This window comes from Vulpes lagopus, chromosome 7 (assembly GCF_018345385.1).
Source record: "Vulpes lagopus strain Blue_001 chromosome 7, ASM1834538v1, whole genome shotgun sequence".
NCBI lineage: Eukaryota > Metazoa > Chordata > Mammalia > Carnivora > Canidae > Vulpes > Vulpes lagopus.
The window spans coordinates 66,945,702-66,963,454 of NC_054830.1; positions in this window are offsets into that span (position 1 = coordinate 66,945,702).

Here is a 17,753-nt window from a genome sequence, read left to right on the forward strand (position 1 = left end):
ACGGCAATGAAAGAGCAGACCCCTGCCACAGGGACATGAAGGTGGTATAATCAGAGAAGGGAAAAGACCCTATTATTTAGGATAAACAAGAAGGGGAAAGCCATTTCATTCATTCCCAATGATCCACAGAAAACAGGCCACAGCTCTTAAAACCTAGTGGCTAAAAAAAAAAAAAAAAAAAAAAAAAAAACAAAATAAGAAGGGGATCCCTGGGTGGCGCAGTGGTTTGGCGCCTGCCTTTGGCCCAGGGCGCGATCCTGGAGACCCGGGATCGAATCCCACATCAGGCTCCTGGTGCATGGAGCCTGCTTCTCCCTCCGCCTGTGTCTCTGCCTCTCTCTCTCTCTCTGTGACTATCATAAATAAAAAAAAAAAAAAAAAAAAAAAAAAAAACCTAGTGGCTAATTTTTATTTGTGAAGAGATCTGCCTTTTTTTTTTTTTTTTTTTTTTTTTAATGGGTTTTCCATCTGTGTTGGTGGAATTCCAGTCAAGAAACTCCGATCCTGGCTCCTTTGATCTTGTGCTCACCTTTCAAAGCTATAAAAAAAAAAGGTCTTCTTTTTCCTTTATGTAAAAGTACTTCCAGCCAATATTTAATGTGAAAGAGATGTTTATCGGACTGGGGATGGGCATATTGAAGCCATTCGGGGGCTGGGGCTTGGTCCTCTCTTTCCATCACTTCATTTTCTTATGAAGTGATCCTTGTCTTTATCCCCACCAGCCTGGATCCCTTGACTGATGGCTCCTGCTGGGAATCTGTACAGCCGAGCGAGGTATAGGCACCAATGCATCAAGTTATTATAAAAATAAGTGAGAACAAGAAGAATTAAAGGGAGATTGCTGTGTAAGGGAGAAATGTGTATTAATTCAATGGCAAAATCTGTGACTGACAGCAGGCTGTGATTATTTCAGAGAGCTGACAATTCGAGGACTGTCCCCACCAGATCTTGATGTGGAGTCCAGACTCAGAGGCGGTATTTGGAAGATAATACTCAGTGGGCGCTGCTGTTACATCCCCCCTTCCTATCTCGAGGAAAGCTATCTGTAAGTTATTTAAATTCAGCAAATCAAATAGGTCTCTTTGTGGATAAAACAGAATTTGTTATTTTAAAAACCAACCCATGACGATAAAATGGATCTTTTTTTCAAGTGAAAGAGCTTTTCTCATTCCCGGACACAAAGCCTAGTCATCTGAGACAATTCTACTAACCAGCTAACTTACATATAATTAGCATTTCTTATGTGAGGTAAACATGGGTATAGCATTCCTGCTACGCCTGACATTTAAAGCAAAACACTCAGGGAGGCAGAAATGCCTCCGCTTTAAGGAAAATGGATTTGTGATCGACCTTAGTGAGCAAAATAAGATGAATATTTGCACAGCAAAAAAGAAGTCATTATTTGATTCAAAAAATTCCTGTTAATTTCCTTTAAATTGCATACAAGGGAAAAAATTTTTAAAAATGAATTACATACAAGGAATAGTATAGTTTAAATACATGTTTCTTAGCCATAATTTAATTAATAGGCAACTCTTCAGGAACCTTGACTGCAATAAAAACCAGTAAATTTCTAAGCAGTATTCTCTTAGCTTTTGTTTTTAATAAAACAACCACCACAGACTGCCTGCATTACTCACTTCTGCAGGCAACAGGTCTTGAAGAGATTTTTTTTTTTCCTGTTCTACTAATACAGAACTCTAAAAGCATATGGAAGAAAGAAGCCTTTTTATATAAGGCCCATAGGATGGAAACTTTCTTGAAAAGCAATTAGTGAAATTGTGGTAAAGGATAAAGGAGGGCAGGACAATGTTGGCTTTTAAATATCTATTTATCACACATTCCATAGGATGGAAAAGAAACGCTGGAGCAATAGGTCAGCTGTTTAAATGTCTCTCCCCAAATCAAAGAGGGAGGGGACTTTATGGATCCCAGCTGTGCTTACTTTTGGGTTTCCTGGCTTTTTACCATTCTGTAGTTTGTAGTCTACGTGTCCAAAGCTCAAGGGAGATTTCAGCCCAGCAGCTCTTGCCCAGCATGGTTTTCCTCTCTCTCCCTCCCCTCTCCTCCCCTCTTGTCTCCTCCCCTCCCAACCCCTTCCCTGTTTTTGGTAAAGAATAACAGATACTTGTATTGCTCAGCATAGTGCCATGATACACTTAAATGCCAGAGCAAAGCAGGGCAGTATGGGGCGGGGGAGAGAAAGAGAGAGAATGAGAAAGAAGGGATGAAGAAAGAATAAAAGGGAAGGAGGAAGACTAAAAACCAGAAAGTGAGTGGACTGTATTATATTCGGTTCCAGAGAAAAAAAAAAAAGGAAGGGAGAAAGGAAGGAAGGAGCCAAAAAAATGAAGAATTGAGAGGACCGAAGGCTTTATCTGTTTTTTTTTTTTAAACTTCCTAAGGTTTAGCATTCATCATCATCACCTAGAAAGCTTGTAAAATAAAGAATCCCAAGACTTGCTGACAGTTTCTGACTTGGCAGAGGCCCAGGAATCTGCATTTTAACAAGACACAGCTTAATGGCCATAATGTGGAATAATAGCAAAAATGGTGAAAGGCAGGTCCTCTCAGGTATCTGGGACTGCAGATGTTGCTGGAAGATGGGCTATGTGGACAAGCCACAGAAGCAGGAGGAAGAAAGGACATTTCAGAAGGAATGGGGGAACGTGGCAGGGAAGTGAATAATGAGTCAAACAAAAATGAAACTAATGAGATATGAGGGAAGGGGGTTCCAAAGGTGGGGTGAGTAGTTACAGAGATTCTTTTTAGCTTATAACATCCAGATTTGCCTCTTGAGATGAAACACAAGACAGGAAAAGGAGAATAAATAGAAGAGGACCAAGTTGCATCAATTAAATTAGCCAAAACTTGTAACTAAGTTCCTTGATTGCTTGGTCAGTCATATGTCCCAACATTTGTCTTTGAGATATTTATTGCCCAATAAGGAAATCATAAGAAACTACTGTCAGGAATAAATGACTGATTGAATCTGTGGCCCTTTATTCCCAGAAGTTCTGCTTTGGTGCCTGCCTTTTATGAGAGAGGAAGATGGAATTTTAAAGTAACTGCAAGGAAGTCCGATCTAGAAGAGATAGGATTTGAAACCACAGATAGATGGCAGCCTGCTATCCCTTGCTTCAGAAAAGACCACTTCAAAACCTCAAAGTTCAAGAGCCCAGTTTAAGAGTTGAGAGTTCAAAATGGTTTGGTTTGCTACTGATGATTACAAAATTTCATATAAGCGAGTTAGAGGCCATTATGGTGTTGGATGGAAGCCCAAAGTTGGGTTTGCGTAGCACTTCGTGTAAGTTTGAGAAAGGCAACCGTTCATCTGAAGAATAAAGGGGGCTGGAGATTATTGGTGGTAGGTTGGGGGTGGCTAAAGCCATCCCAGTCTCTTTTTTGGTGTGCCAGTAATAAGCTGCTACTCCCTGAAGCAGATTCACATAAGGCCTCACAAAAATATGTATAAAACCACAAAGAGAATGAAAACATAAGTCTGAAAGAGGCTGATAAACTATTGCCTACATTCTGGAGGGGACTCAGTTGACTACAAAGACCTTGAAATAACCTGTGGATACCCTACCCTGAAATGAAGCAAAGTGCCACGTCTCTGCCACTGTAGATTCTTTGTCTCAAGAGCAGACATTCACTGTTGAATCCACTCCGTGTCCTTGGGTCATCCACATGAAGATGTGAGAAGCCATCTTTCTAGACACTTCCCTGTAACCAGTGCTGCACCATAGCTCTCATACACTATTGAACATTGAGCTAAGTATCGAGGGGGCCTCCCTGCATCCAGGGAAGCAGTCCACTAGCTCCAGGAGCCTCAGTGTCCACAATCTTTCCTGACCTCTACACTAGAAGGACGAGAGTGAGATCTCCGTCACCTAATTTCATCTTACCTATTCTTTTTCTCCAAACTCCACTGCAAAAGGAAAGGATGGACTTTCGCTCCTTCCTCTGTGGCAGGGCCTTTGCTTCCTGAGTTCTTCCTGTGTTATACTTGTAGCAGAGCTCTGATCAAGTCAGCAATTAAGTGAGCCCTCAAAGAATGTGGAAAATCCTTTTCTCCCTGAGCAAAGCCATTTGACAGTCAGAAGCTGAACATTTAGTTTTGTTTCTCTTGCATTCCTGCTGTTGACAGTGCTAATTACCCCTGACCGTCATCCAGATTAGATGGATGTTCAAAAAAGGAAAACCACATTAAAATATTTGTCATATTTCACCAATATATACCCAGTTTATCATTTTTTAAGTGTTGCTTGTTTTTATTTGTGGGCCTTTTCAATTGGTATGTAACCCCCTTCTTGAATAAGGGGAGCCATCTCAGGACCATTGGACTGGTCTTCTCTTCTACTTGGAGCGTGCACTTCTGCCCCTTGCCCACCCCCTTGTCTGCTTTCCTCGAGTCTCTGTTCAAATGCCACCTTTACAAAAGATCTTTCCTGACTCTTCTATCTCAGCTAGGTGCTCCTGTAACAACTCTGCATTGACTTTTCTCTCATCTTCTTTAGAGCTCTTATTGCTACCTGATGTGTAGTTTATTTATTGGCTAATTTTTCTGTCTCCTCCCACTGGAACGTCAGCTCCTTGAGGGAGAGCTATGTTTTGTTCCCTATTGCGTCCCCCAAGGCCTCGCTTGGGACTCTTCCACATTTATTAAGATGCATTTTATTTTTCTGCTTTGACCTCATTTGGGGATGAGTTATGAATGAAATTATAAATCATTTTTAAACTCCTAGAAGTAACTTTAGGTAGTTATTTTAAAACTTACAGTATTGCCATCTGTCTCATAATAGTTGCTTTTAGAATATTTTCGTCTAAAAAAAAGAATATTTTCATCTATATTTATAAGCCCAATTGATTTGTTCTTTCTTTTACTGTATTAAAATCTCCCTGTGCTGCTAATAATTTTTGCTTTAGTTAATGCAAAATTGTTTGAACACAAAGTCTCATTGCTACATCTTGTTATAAATTATACCATCTATCCATATGAACTGTCCATCTTAATCTCACTTAATTTTTTCCTTGAATATTACTTGAGTTTTTAACTATCATTTGCATAGTGTCCTCTCATTTTGCTTATTTCCAAACTTCTATTTTCTTTTTGTTTTGGTCTGCTTATTTTAAACAGCAGATGATTATTATTTTACTCAAACACTCAACCTTAAAAAAAAACTTCTAAATTTTTTCATCCATAACTATACCCATACATGCTTTCTGATAATTTAGAAGCACTTCTCAGACATTTTATTTTATATTTAAGTACTTCAGTGTATATTTCTAAAAGAAATAACCCTTTATAACACCACAATACTTTTATCACACCTAAAATTTAAAATAGTTCCTTAATATCCCCATATCTATTCCCAGTACAAATTTCCCAAATGTGTAGTTTTTTAAAGCAGAATTTATTTGTTTGAATCAGAATCTAATTATGGTTTGTACATTGCAAAGGGTCATTATGTCTCTTAAGTTCTGTTGAGTCTAAAGATCTACCTGTACCCCTGTGTTTTTTTTCTTACTAATTTATCTTTTTTTAAAAAAAGGTTTAATTTAGTTATTTGAAAGAGAGAGAATGAGAGAGAGAGGAAGAGGGGCAGATGGAAAGGGAGAACCAGGCTCCCTGCAAAGCAGAGAGTCCAACTTCGGACTTGATCTCAGGACCCCAGGATCATGGCCTGAGCCAAAGGCAGATACTTAACTGATGGAGCCACCCAGGCGCCCTTACTATTGTATCTTTTAATCCATTCCCCCAACTTAAGCTTCTCCAAGTTGTCAGAGAGAGCCTTTGGACTTGACAATGAATGCTATTCTTCACTGATAGCCTCCTACTTACTTGACATTTCTCAGGTTCCATTTAATATACTGGACTGAGTCAGGTGCAACAGGTTATCTGTCCCTGCTGCTTCTATTATGTTCACTGCTTAATAGAGGTTTCACCAGATAGTACATATCATCAGTGAGAATCACATATAGTCATTTATGTCAACTCTCTGAAAATCCTCACCCTTCTACTTTCACCTATTATATCCTGGGGTTGGGGAAAAGGGTGCTGTTAACGGCTAGGGGCCATTGTGACATCTTTTATTATATCATTAAGTCTGTCCCCACTTGTTAGTGTCTCTCTTTAGAAAGTGTGCACATGGAATTTCTTTATTTTCAGCTGCCAACCTGAATTACCATTTTAAAAAAAGATTTATTTACTTATTTGAGAGAGAGAGAGAGAGAACAAGAATGCCCCAGTGGGGGGAGGGACAGGGTGAGAGGAGAGAGAGAACCTCAAGCAGACTCCCCACTGAGCAGGGAGGCCGGTATGAAGCTCAATCTCAGGACCCCGGGATCATGACCTGAGCTGAAGGCAGACACCCAACTGACTGAGCCACCCAGCACCCCCCCCACTTGCTACTTTCTAATGCAATTGAACAGTAGTCTGTTTTCATTTCATCTGTGCATTCTCCTTTACATCTCATTGAAGATATCAATTAGAACTTTTTTTTTAAAGTTCTGTTTAGTTTTCACCATTACTATTGTTACCCGAGGCCATTTTCTCTGATTTTTCAAAACTCTTTTTGCCACTCTTCTTTTGGGTGGCAGTTTCTTTTCTTTTATTTAGTTATTTTTCACTTTCCATTTATTATGAAGAGGGTTAGACTGATGAGCAATAGCCACATGGGTTTTGTTAATGATCTTGTTGGATCGTGTTTACTGTCCTTAGGTAGTTCTTTTCCCTCTGCTTCCCTCCTTGGGTAGGGCAGGTAAATGTAGGGATCCTGGATGAAGGGAGTTGGCTGGCCTGGGCTAGAAAAGTTTCATCTTTTCAAGATAGAAGCAGACCTGAAGAATGCCCTCAGAACTGCCCTTTTAATGAATTCTTGGGTGCCCAAACCCCACCCAGTTTACTTTATTACTTGCCCCAAGCAAAGTTCAGGTAAAATGAGGTACACAGGGTACTCCAGGTATGCTTTCGACCTTCTGTGGTTTGCTCTCTGGTGACTGACTAATCCTCAGTTTGCCTATTCACCTAATCTTTGTTCATGGGATCCCAGGGACATTGACATCTGGTTAAAAATGTAGTTGCTGGGATGCCTGGGTGGCTCCCTTCGGCCCAGGGAGTGATCCTGGAGTCCCGGGATCGAGTCCCACATCGGGCTTCCTGCATGGAGCCTGCTTCTCCTTCTCTCTCTCTCTCTCTCTCTCTCTCTCTCTCTCTGTATGTGTGTGTATCTCATGAATAAATAAAAATCTTTTTAAAAAATGTAGTTGCTGCTGGGAAGAAGGAAGGGGTTACCATGGTGACTAAGCATGAGTGAGGTTTTACTGATATACAGAGCTATCCCCCTACCCCTACCCCCATGTAGTTTTGTGGTGGAAACTTTATTTAGCAGAGTTTAAAAAATTAATTCCAGGGGATCCCTTGGTGGCTCAGCGGTTTGGCACCTGCCTTTGGCCCAGGGCGCGATCCTGGAGTCCCGGGATCGAGTCTCGCATCAGGCTCCCAGCATGGAGCCTGCTTCTCCCTCTGCCTGTGTCTCTGCCTCTCTCTCTCTCTCATAAATAAATAAATCTTTAAAAAAATTAATTCTGGTATAGTTAACATACAGCATTGTATTAGTTTCAGGTATATGATATAGCAATTCACCACTTCCATATATTGCCCAGTGCTCATCAAGATAGTGTCTTCTTAATCCCCTTCACCTATTTCACCCATCCCCCCACCGACCTCCCCTCTGGTGCCCATCAGTTTGTTCTCTATAGTCCAGAGTCTGTTTTTTGATTTGTCTCTCTTTCTTTTCCTTTATTTGCTTTATTTCTTAAATTCCACATATGAGTGAAATTGTATGATATTTATCTTTCTCTGACTGACTTAGTTTGCTTAGCATTATACTTTCTGGTTCCATTCATGTTATTGTAAATGACAAGATTTCATTCTTTGTTATGGCTGAGTAATATTCCATTATATATACCTATATGTCTGTGTATATATCTATATATATATTTTAAAGATTCTATTTATTCATGAGAGACACATAGAGAGAGAGAGGAAGAGACATAGGCAGAGGGAGAAGCAGTCTTCATGCAGGAAGCCCGATGTGGGACTCGATCCTAGAACTCTAGTATCTCGCCCTGAGCCAAAGGCAGACGCCCAACCGCTGAGCCACCCAGGCGTCCCTATATCTATATCTGTCATATCTTTATCCATTCATCTATCAGGAGATGCTTAGGCTGCTTCCAAATTTGGTTTTGTAAATAATGCCGCAATAAACATAGGGGTGTATATATCCCTTCAAATTAGTGTTTTTGTAATCTTGGAGTGAATATCTTAGTGCAATTACTGTATCATAGGGTAGTTCTATTTTTAATTTTGCGGGGAACTTCTATACTTTCTTCTACGGTGGCCACACCAGTTTGCATTCCCACCAACCGTGCAGGAGGGTCCCTTTTTCTCTACATCTTCACCAACAGTTAGTGTTTCTTGAGGTTTTGATTTTAGCTATTCTGACGGGTGTGAGGTGACATCTCATTATGGGTTTGATTTGTGTGTCCCTGATGATGAGTGATGTTGAGCACCTTTTCACATGTCTCCTGCCCACCTGTATGTTTTCTTTGGAGAAAGGTCTGTTCATGTCTGCTGTCCATTTTTAATTAGATTATTTGTTTTTTTGTGTTGTTGAATTGTATTGGTTGTTTATATATTTTAGATACTAACCCTTTATTGGATATGTCATTTGCAAATATCTTCTCCCACCCAGTAGGTTGTCTTTTCATGTAGCAGAATTTTTGACTCCACTCTACTTTAGAAGCCTGCTACACAGAATTATCCATTTTATTTATTTGAGCTGTCCTCACCACATGAAATCTGGAAATACACTCCAGAATTGGCCACTCTGTATGGGGGGCTCAAGTTTAGTGGACTTTATATTCATTACTGTAGTATAATGGTTAATCACAGAGCTTACCACTTCCATAGCCCTATCTAAGAAAAACTGTTCTGTCCTATATTATGCCCCACAAATGAAGGGGAAAGCCAGGTGTGTTTTACAGCTTAGGAGCCTCCCCTTTATCTCACTACATTTTAGTTGTCAGGAAGGACAGAGGTTATCTAACCCAAAGGTAGCCAATCCTGTAAGAAGGCCTGAAACAAAAAGTTTGTCCAAATAGGGATTAGCTGGGCCAACTCTCAAGAATTCAAGTGAAATAGGGTGAGAATCAGGCAGTGGCAGGAAGAACAGAAGAAATGATGATGTTCAGAGAACATCATCAACTTAAAGTTACAAAGAAGCAGAAAACATTTCACTTAAATAAAAGACTTATCATCAAGGGTGATGAATTTAGTTGATTGTAGGCAGAGCAAGAAGACACAGCAGGAGCAGACATTGTGACAACAACTCAGTCACATTAAAGGTGTGCTTTAGAGTATCTACCAACCTGCTGCTCCCAGAGATCCAGCTCCATCTTCACGAGATCTCTCACAGCTGCAGACTGCACCTGGACTGAGGTGTGGTTATGACAATCGTAGCCTCTGACTTTTGGGGGAAAATGATTGGGTTCTTAATCATCAAACCATACACACTTCCAAAGGTGAGAAAATAGAAAAGTGTTAGATATTTTATGGGAAAAAATTTCTCAACTTGCATTTCCCCCCTCTTCTTGATGCACTTAAAATGCATGGGAGAGGAGTGCCTGGGTGGCTCAGTTGGTTAAACATCTACCTTCCACTCAAGTCATTACATCCAGCTCCTTGTTTAGCTGGGAGCCTGCTTCTCCCTCTCCCTCTGCTTGCTGCTCTGCCAGCTTGTACACACACACACACACACACACTACTCTAAATAAATAAATAAATAAATAAATAAATAAATAAATAAATATTAAAAATTATAGGGAGAGATATGGTGTCCTGTTCTGAAATATTTGGGAGAATTGTTAGCAGAGTGAGTGCCATCCTCCTGATGAACCCAAATGACACAGACTTACCCCTGATAACATCTAAGCAGTCAAGTCCAAGAAATGAACCAAAATGAAGTTCTCATACTTGATGGGCTTCCTTCTTCATATTTAAGCAGAGATATTTTCTCAATATTGTTTGATAAAAGTTTCAGCTTTGTTGTTAGAGGACAAAGCACTAAGGTGATGGCTGCATTAGTTGGTGAAGCTTGAAGATCAAAGATCCTGGCCAGATGGAGTGTGATTGAGGAAACATTATGGATTGGAAATGATCTGTTATGAAAGAGTGGAAGAGGAAACAGTAAGATTCAGAAAATAGAAATATTCGAGTAGAGGTTAAGCTGCTATACAAAAAAAAAGAGAACCCAAAATATAGGAGCTTCAATAACAGAACTGCATTTCCCTGTCACGTGACAGTCTAGTGCTGAGTGGTCCGGGTCGGTGGGGCAGCTCTCCTGTCTTCAGTTAGTCATTCAAAGACACTGTTTCTTTCATCTTGTTGGTTCTCTGGTCCCTAGGGTGTTGTCCTTGCTGATTGTTTGAAATCGAATCAAGCTAGAAGATGGAGAGCAAGCAATGTCCTTTAAAGCAAATGATGTAGAAATTGCCCACATCTCTCCCACGCACACTCTTCCACCTCCGTTAGTGTGAACCAATCACATGACTGTAACTGACCGCAAAGTTGGCTTGGAAGCAGAGACTCTAGCTGAACATCCCTGTACCCAGCTAAAATGCCACTCCTGGGAATGAGAAAAGTTGAGGGTTTCTGGTGACCACTGGTCACCTGCCACACCAGGCTAATTCCTATATGGGGAACACATTTGGTGGAAAGTAGAGAAACTCAGGTCAGTGCCTTTCCCTAAGGCACAAAGCATCTTTGTGCGTTACTGGCTGAAAGGTAAGTCTCTGAAATCTGTCACAATAACATAAATGAAACTTTTTAGCTACTACCTTTTGAAATTGTTTTCTTTTCAACTTTATCCCCAAGGATTCTGTGTCAAAGTACAGAACATTTTCTTTGCCTTTCTAGGAAGGGCAATCTAGACCCTCTCTTTTAATGCCCTGAAAGATTAGCTCTGCTCAGGGATATCCTTAAATCCCAACCTTTTTGTTTTTCTCCAGAGCCTTCTTCAAGGGCTCCATTGTTTCCCCACACAAAGGAACACAAAGCAAACTCTCCAAAGGGGCCCGGGACCCTTAGTGATTTCCTTCTGTCAGAACTCCTTGGGCAGCTCAAAAAGCTTAAATACAGATTAGACTTTATTGGCTTATGTAAGTTAAAACATCGAGGGACAGACTGTAGGTACACCTTGATCCAGGGGTTCAAATGATGTCTGCAGGATATTATCTCACTCCCTCTCTGTCCCTGTATGCTACTTTTCTGAGTGTTGGCTTACCCTTTTGGCAAGTTCTCATTCATGGCGGCCTCTGATATTTTAGGTATTCAGTCTCACTGCTCCAATTGTAGCAGGAAAGGAGAATATATTCCTTTCTCATCAGCTCAAGCAAAAGTACCCAAGATTGTACATCATTGGCTCTGATAGGATCATTGGCTCATCTCTGAATTGATCAATGTGACTGTGGAATTGAATTCTTTCAATGGCCGGGACCACATCATAGGAAAAGGTTAAGTCAACACAAAACAGTAGAAATGAATATCAAGGTGTTGTTAGCAGAAGGGAGCATGGATGTAAAGGCAACAAAATGAGGACAGATGTCTACTACTGCATCCATTTTCCTATGGCATTGATGAATCAGAACTAGTCTTAGGATGATTTTTAAATACTTGCCTGTGAGTGAGGATATTTTCCTAAAGCCCTTTGAACTACTTGGTTTCCCTGTAGTGTACCTTGGTTTCCTCTTACAGTGCCATACTCCAAATGTTTGTCGTTGTCATGTCCATGTCCTTTCACCCTGAGGGGAGGCATATGCTTTCTCACCAGGACCTACCGATCATGAGTTGTATCACAGTAATTGCCATTTTGCAATTGTAACTCCTTGTAGTTTTGGTTTTATAGTCCATTTTCATTTTCTGTAACTTCATGCTGAGCTTTATTTCTAATGCAAATGAATGGCTTAAAAAAATCATGACCTACCTTAAGATAATGGGGAATATCAAGACTGGAGCATTCACAGCAAGAGTAATATGTAAGGGATTTCAGGAAAGAAAACCTCCTTTATTTCTTAAACAGAATAATAGATCTCTCCAAATATAGTTTGACTGGTCCTGTTGATAGGTTGTTATACACACTGGCATATTCTCTAAGGTTTGCAATAGATAAGACATATGCCACAATCATAGCAAGACCCTGTTTACATTAGTGAAGACTAAATATGGAGCAAGGAATCTAGTTTTGTCACTGTTCTCTTGGAACAAGCTAGATTAGTTAGGACTTAAATGATGTGATGTGGGGTGAAGTGGTTCAGAGCACAGACTCAGACTTTTTCCCCTAGGTTGACATCTTTCTTCTACCACTGCCTTTTTTGACCTTAGGTAACTTACTTGACTTCGCTTTTCCCTAATTTCTTCATCTATAATATGGAAATAATAATAATATTGACTTCACAGAGCTGATGTGGTGCTTATATGAGTTAATATGTATAAAATGTATAGGATAGTTAAAACTGCAAAAGTAATGTAAGAGCCATGGAAGTACACAGTAAGAGCTTTGTTTGCTATTATTATTAAATTTTTTAATGAATATTCACTTATAAATATTCAAGGAACAAAGTGAGGGAAGCATTATTCAGTAGCACGTTCCTTGAAGAGAACAACCAAAGCACAAAACCCACATTTTCGTTTTATGAATCCTGCCTAAATTATCCACATCTGAGTAAGAAAGTGGGAATGACATACTAATGGAAAAACAGGCTAATAAGCCTCCCCTAGTTTCATATTCAAGGGGTGGAATAATTTATGGGAAAGCTCTCAAGGCTTCTAAATGCTGCAATCAAATCACTATATGGAGAAAGCTACAAAATCAAATTCCAAACAATGAAAACATCAGTTTCTTAATGGAACAGTTCCAACCATCTGGCATTCATATGTTGTTTGCAGGGGCGGTTATTGTGCAGACATAATGACCCAGTCCCACTCCTAGGCAAGAAGCTTTCATGAAGGAAGTTTACCCTGGCCATTTGTGGCTGGTTAATATTACCAGAAGAGGTTTTTTTTTTTTTTTTTTTTTTTTAACTGTTCCACTGTTAATGTTTCAAATTCAGACTTTTTTTGGAGAGAGAACACAAAAAGAAGGAGCCGCAAATATATTTGTAGAGCACAAGAGGGTGGGCAGATTTCAACATCTCAGAAATAAAGTTTTCTTCAAGGCAATTTTTAAAAAAGAGGTGCCCAGTTACATAAACTAGATACAATCTAGATGATCAGTTATCGCTTCCAAATAGATTGAAATTAAATATTGGATAATTCTCTTACTGTACCTTAAAAACTGATTTTGAATAAAACTGGAAGTAGAAATTAATGATATTTCATTTTTTACTTGAGTGAACTGCCGATTTTGTTAGTGTATTATTTCCCCCCTTTGCTTTGGAACTTGACCTACAGTCAAAGGTTCATTCATTTACTTAAACTTAATTAATCCAACAAGTATTTACTAAGTGTTAGATACTGAGTTAGGCATACATGTGACAGAGTGTAAAAAGATGAGTTTTTAAGGAATGGGAACGGGGGGCACCTGGGTGGCTCAGTCGGTTAAGCATTTGCCTTCAGCTCTGGTCATAATCCTAGAGTCCTGGGATTGAGCCCCGCATTGGGCTCCCTGCTCAGCAGAGTCTGTTTCTCCCTCTCCCTCTGCCCCTGCATGGGCATTCTCTCTCTCTCTCTCTCCCTCTCTCTCTCTGAAATGGAAACTGGTGGGTTATGAGAAGGGCAGGTTGATATAAAATGTTAACAGTGAGAGTTTTTTGTTTGTTTGTTTTCCCAAAGATAATTAGGTAAGATGAAAAAGAAGATGGAAGACAAGAGAGATATGCAATAAAATTTAAAATTCAATGTAAATAAAATTTATATTGGAGTGATTAAAGAGAAAAAAGTACTATGGATAATGGAATCAATAACATGAATTTCACACATTATAAGCTCTCCTAGGATGCAGGGAGAAAAGGCAAAGAGATAAAAATGATAAGAGAGCAAGTGAATGGAGAATAGAGAACAAAGAGCCAGTGTATGGATAGGGAGAAGGAGACAAAAAAAAAAAAAAAAAAAGCAGCAGCAGCAAAAGCACAATTAACTATGTAGTAGAAGAAAACTTTCCTGAACTTATTTTATAAAGATTTGAAAACCTATTTGTAAACCTATTGCATAAAAATCTATTTTTGTAGATATGAAGGGGTTTTGAGGTTATAATGTAGTTCTTTTTTCTTTTGGGGGAGGGAACAGAAAACATTCAAAGATATGCAAAGACTACAGCATATACCACCCTTAAAGCCTTGATGAGAAATGTAAAAATTAGTTCAAGTGACTGAGTATTGTATCAAGTTGGGAGCATTTAAAAATTATTATTAAAAGAAAAGAATAAAATAAATAAATTAAGCATTCAGCACTAGAAACTAAAGAGAATTATAAAATTAACCGAAGGAAGTCAGTAGGAAGGGTTTCACTGTAAACAAAATACTTAATGAGATACTTAGCAGAAAATGAAAACATTGATAAATAGATCCTGGATCTTTATTTTAAATGAAAAGTAAAAAAAAAAAAAAAAAAAAAAAAAAGCTTTAGCAAAGCAAATCATTTTCTAAAAAAAGTTTTTATTTATTCATGAGAGACACAGAGAGAGAGGCAGAGATATAAGCAGAGGGAGAAGCAGGCTCTCCTTAGGGAGCCTGATATGGGACTCGATCCCAGGACCCCAGGATCACAACCTGATAGCCAAGGGCAGATGCTCAACCACTGAGCCACCCAGGTGTCCCGCAAAGCAAATCATTAAAAAAATTAAAATATTAATTTATAGTACTAGGATAAACAAAGGGGTAAATACCCTCACAATTCCAGTCTAAGCAATTTTAAAATCTCAACAAAGTGACTATTACATGACAATTTTTTAAAGATCAGTAGTAACTTAATTTTAAAAAGACAGTAACTATGAAATATACTTGTTACAGGCTGAGTTCTCTGGGAAGTAGATGCTGGGGCTGAGCTGGGAGTGCAAAGAGTTTGCTGGGGAGGAACATCTATGAAAAGAAAAGGTGGAGAAGCAGGATAGGGCAAGGGGAGCCATCAGACCATGATACAGAACCAACAAAATTTTTGCAGGCCTTACATGGGTCTTGGGATCAAAGCCAGTCCATTAGAGAAGATCCACATTGGGATTTGTATCACCTCCTTCCTCAGTCATTGGCCATGGCCCACTGTGAGACGAGCATACTGTTGACTAACACTTTGCTCCTTGGTTGGCTGAAGGGGATGTCGTAGGAAGAATGTGGCCTCATCTCAAAAGCCACAGAGGACGCTGGAAGTGCTACAAGCCTCAGATTATCTTTGCAAGTGGCCAGTGAGTTCTGTCTTGAAGCAAATCTGGATGGCACGTCTTCACTCGTGCTGTAGAGCACCTGCTCTGTGTGGGTTCTTCTGCAGACTTGTTGAGGTAGCAGCACCTCCAGGTATTGGGTGGGCCTCTTTTCCTGAAGAGGGAGATGAGGGGGGATGGCTAGAACTGTTACCACTACAGTTTGTCTTAGGGCCACAAATGGTACCCAGCTGCTCCTCCACTCCTCTGGCTCCTCCCCCTTGTACCTTCTAAATCCCCTCACCCTCAGCTAATATGTCCACCAGTCTTGGTAACGTAACTCATGGTGGGACTCAGATCCTTAGCCTGGTGAGAGTACAGAACCTCTTCCACGCTGGAGATCCCAGAATTGTATAGAGGGAAGCACAAAGTCCCACAGTGGGTCATTGACAGTGATGGTAAGTGGGGTCACTTTGTGTGCCCTCTAATTTCAGGAACCTGTGTGTTTTTCCTGTTGGTGATAAAGCATCACATTAAGTTCTCTGCTCCAATGCAGAGACTGCATCCTGAGAGAGTTCTCCATCCTTGCAGAGTCCTGTCTCCAAGTTCGTACTTCAGCTGTGTTCTTCAGCAGCTTCTTCATCCCTTCACAGGAGCTTCTGGCAAGACCACATGATGCACCTTCTTCACTGTAAACTAAATGCCTCAGTTGAATGTTGTATGGGACTCCGTGCCTATGGTTCAGGCATTCCATAAGTCCCGGATAGTGATGCTAGCTGAGGCCCTGAGGGCAGGAATGGCAATGGCCATATAGATGTTTATTCCTTGGGATATGAGCCACAGCCCTTCTAGCTTGGAAGAGGCTCAACCTAGTCAACTTGCCACTAAGTTGCCAGTTGGTGTCCTCAAGAAATGGTCTGTACTGGAGCTCTGAGTTGGTCCATGCTTATGTCCATACTTGGGCTTGGAGGAGGTCTCCGTAGCTGGCATTTTGGACATTTAGGAGCAGCACCAGAAAAGTCAGCTTTGGTATGTGGGAGTCTAGAGCCTCCCTCTCTGCCATGGTGGCCCCTTCATTCATGTGTCCACTGTGCTGTTGACAAAGGCTGGCTCAGCATTCCTGCTTGTGGAGAAGTGTGGAAATTCTACTTCTGCCCTCTCCTTTATCAGTCAGAAGAATTATGGAAGGAGGAGGATCATGTTCATTCAACTTCATCTTGGAATAGATTATGATATTGAGTGTAATTTACACTTGCCAAAACCTATCCCTAATGGGTCAGGTCTAAGTTTCTACAAGTCAGTCCTGATCTTGTTCTGGGACGAAGTCCAGTTATAGTTATTGTTGTTAACCTTTCAGAAACTTAAAGTCTCAGAAATGGGCCTTATTATTTAATTATTTAATTTTTTTAAAAAAAATCTTTGAATGGTTCTCATTTATTTAGAATAAAGACTGAAATTCTTACCAGCCTACAAGATCTGGCAACTGCCTATTACTCTTGTCTTGTTTCATGCTTCTATTTCCCCCTTGCTCATGGCTTTCTTTCTTTTATTTTTATTTTTTTTTACATTTTTAAATTTGAATTCAATTTGCCAACTATAGTATAACACCCAGTGCTCATCCCATCAAGTGCCCTCCCCTGTGCCCCGTCACCCAGTTACCCCAAGAAATGGGTTTTAAAGATAACTTTTCATAGGTATTGTTCTAGATCTTTTCTTGGGAATTAGAGATAAGTCAGCCTCATCAGCAAATTCTATCAAGGCTCAATGGCCTTTCCTTCTGATCATACTGCACTGTCTCAGGAGTTTTTAAAGTGTTCTGTGTTACTGTTTCAAACTCCTTATAGTCCATCTGCATGGTGCAAACTAGCAGTGACTCCTGCGAGGTTACCTCTTGTCTGCATAGTAATCCTCCCAAGGTTGTGGCCACATCTTATATCAAATTGGTTCCTATTCTAAGGTTTGTAATCTTTCCATGGTGCCCACATGAGGTGGCCAAGGATTCTTAGCAGTTATGAATAAGGGCTCCAGCCTTAGTTGGTGTTGTGGGCGGAATTGTGTCTCCCCAAATTTATATGTTGAAGTACCAACCCTGCAGAATGTGACTATATTTGGAGATAGGGCCTTTAAAAAGATAATTCAGGTAAAATGAGGTTCATATGGGTGGGTTCTGGCCAGTGTCCTCATAAAGGGATTAGGACGCAGACACGCACAGACTACGGGGAGACCAAGTGAAGACATACGGAAAAAACTGTCATCAGCAAGCTTAGGAGGGAGACCTCAGAGAAACAACCATACCAACACCTTGATCTTGAACTTCTAGCCTCCAGATCAGTGAAACAA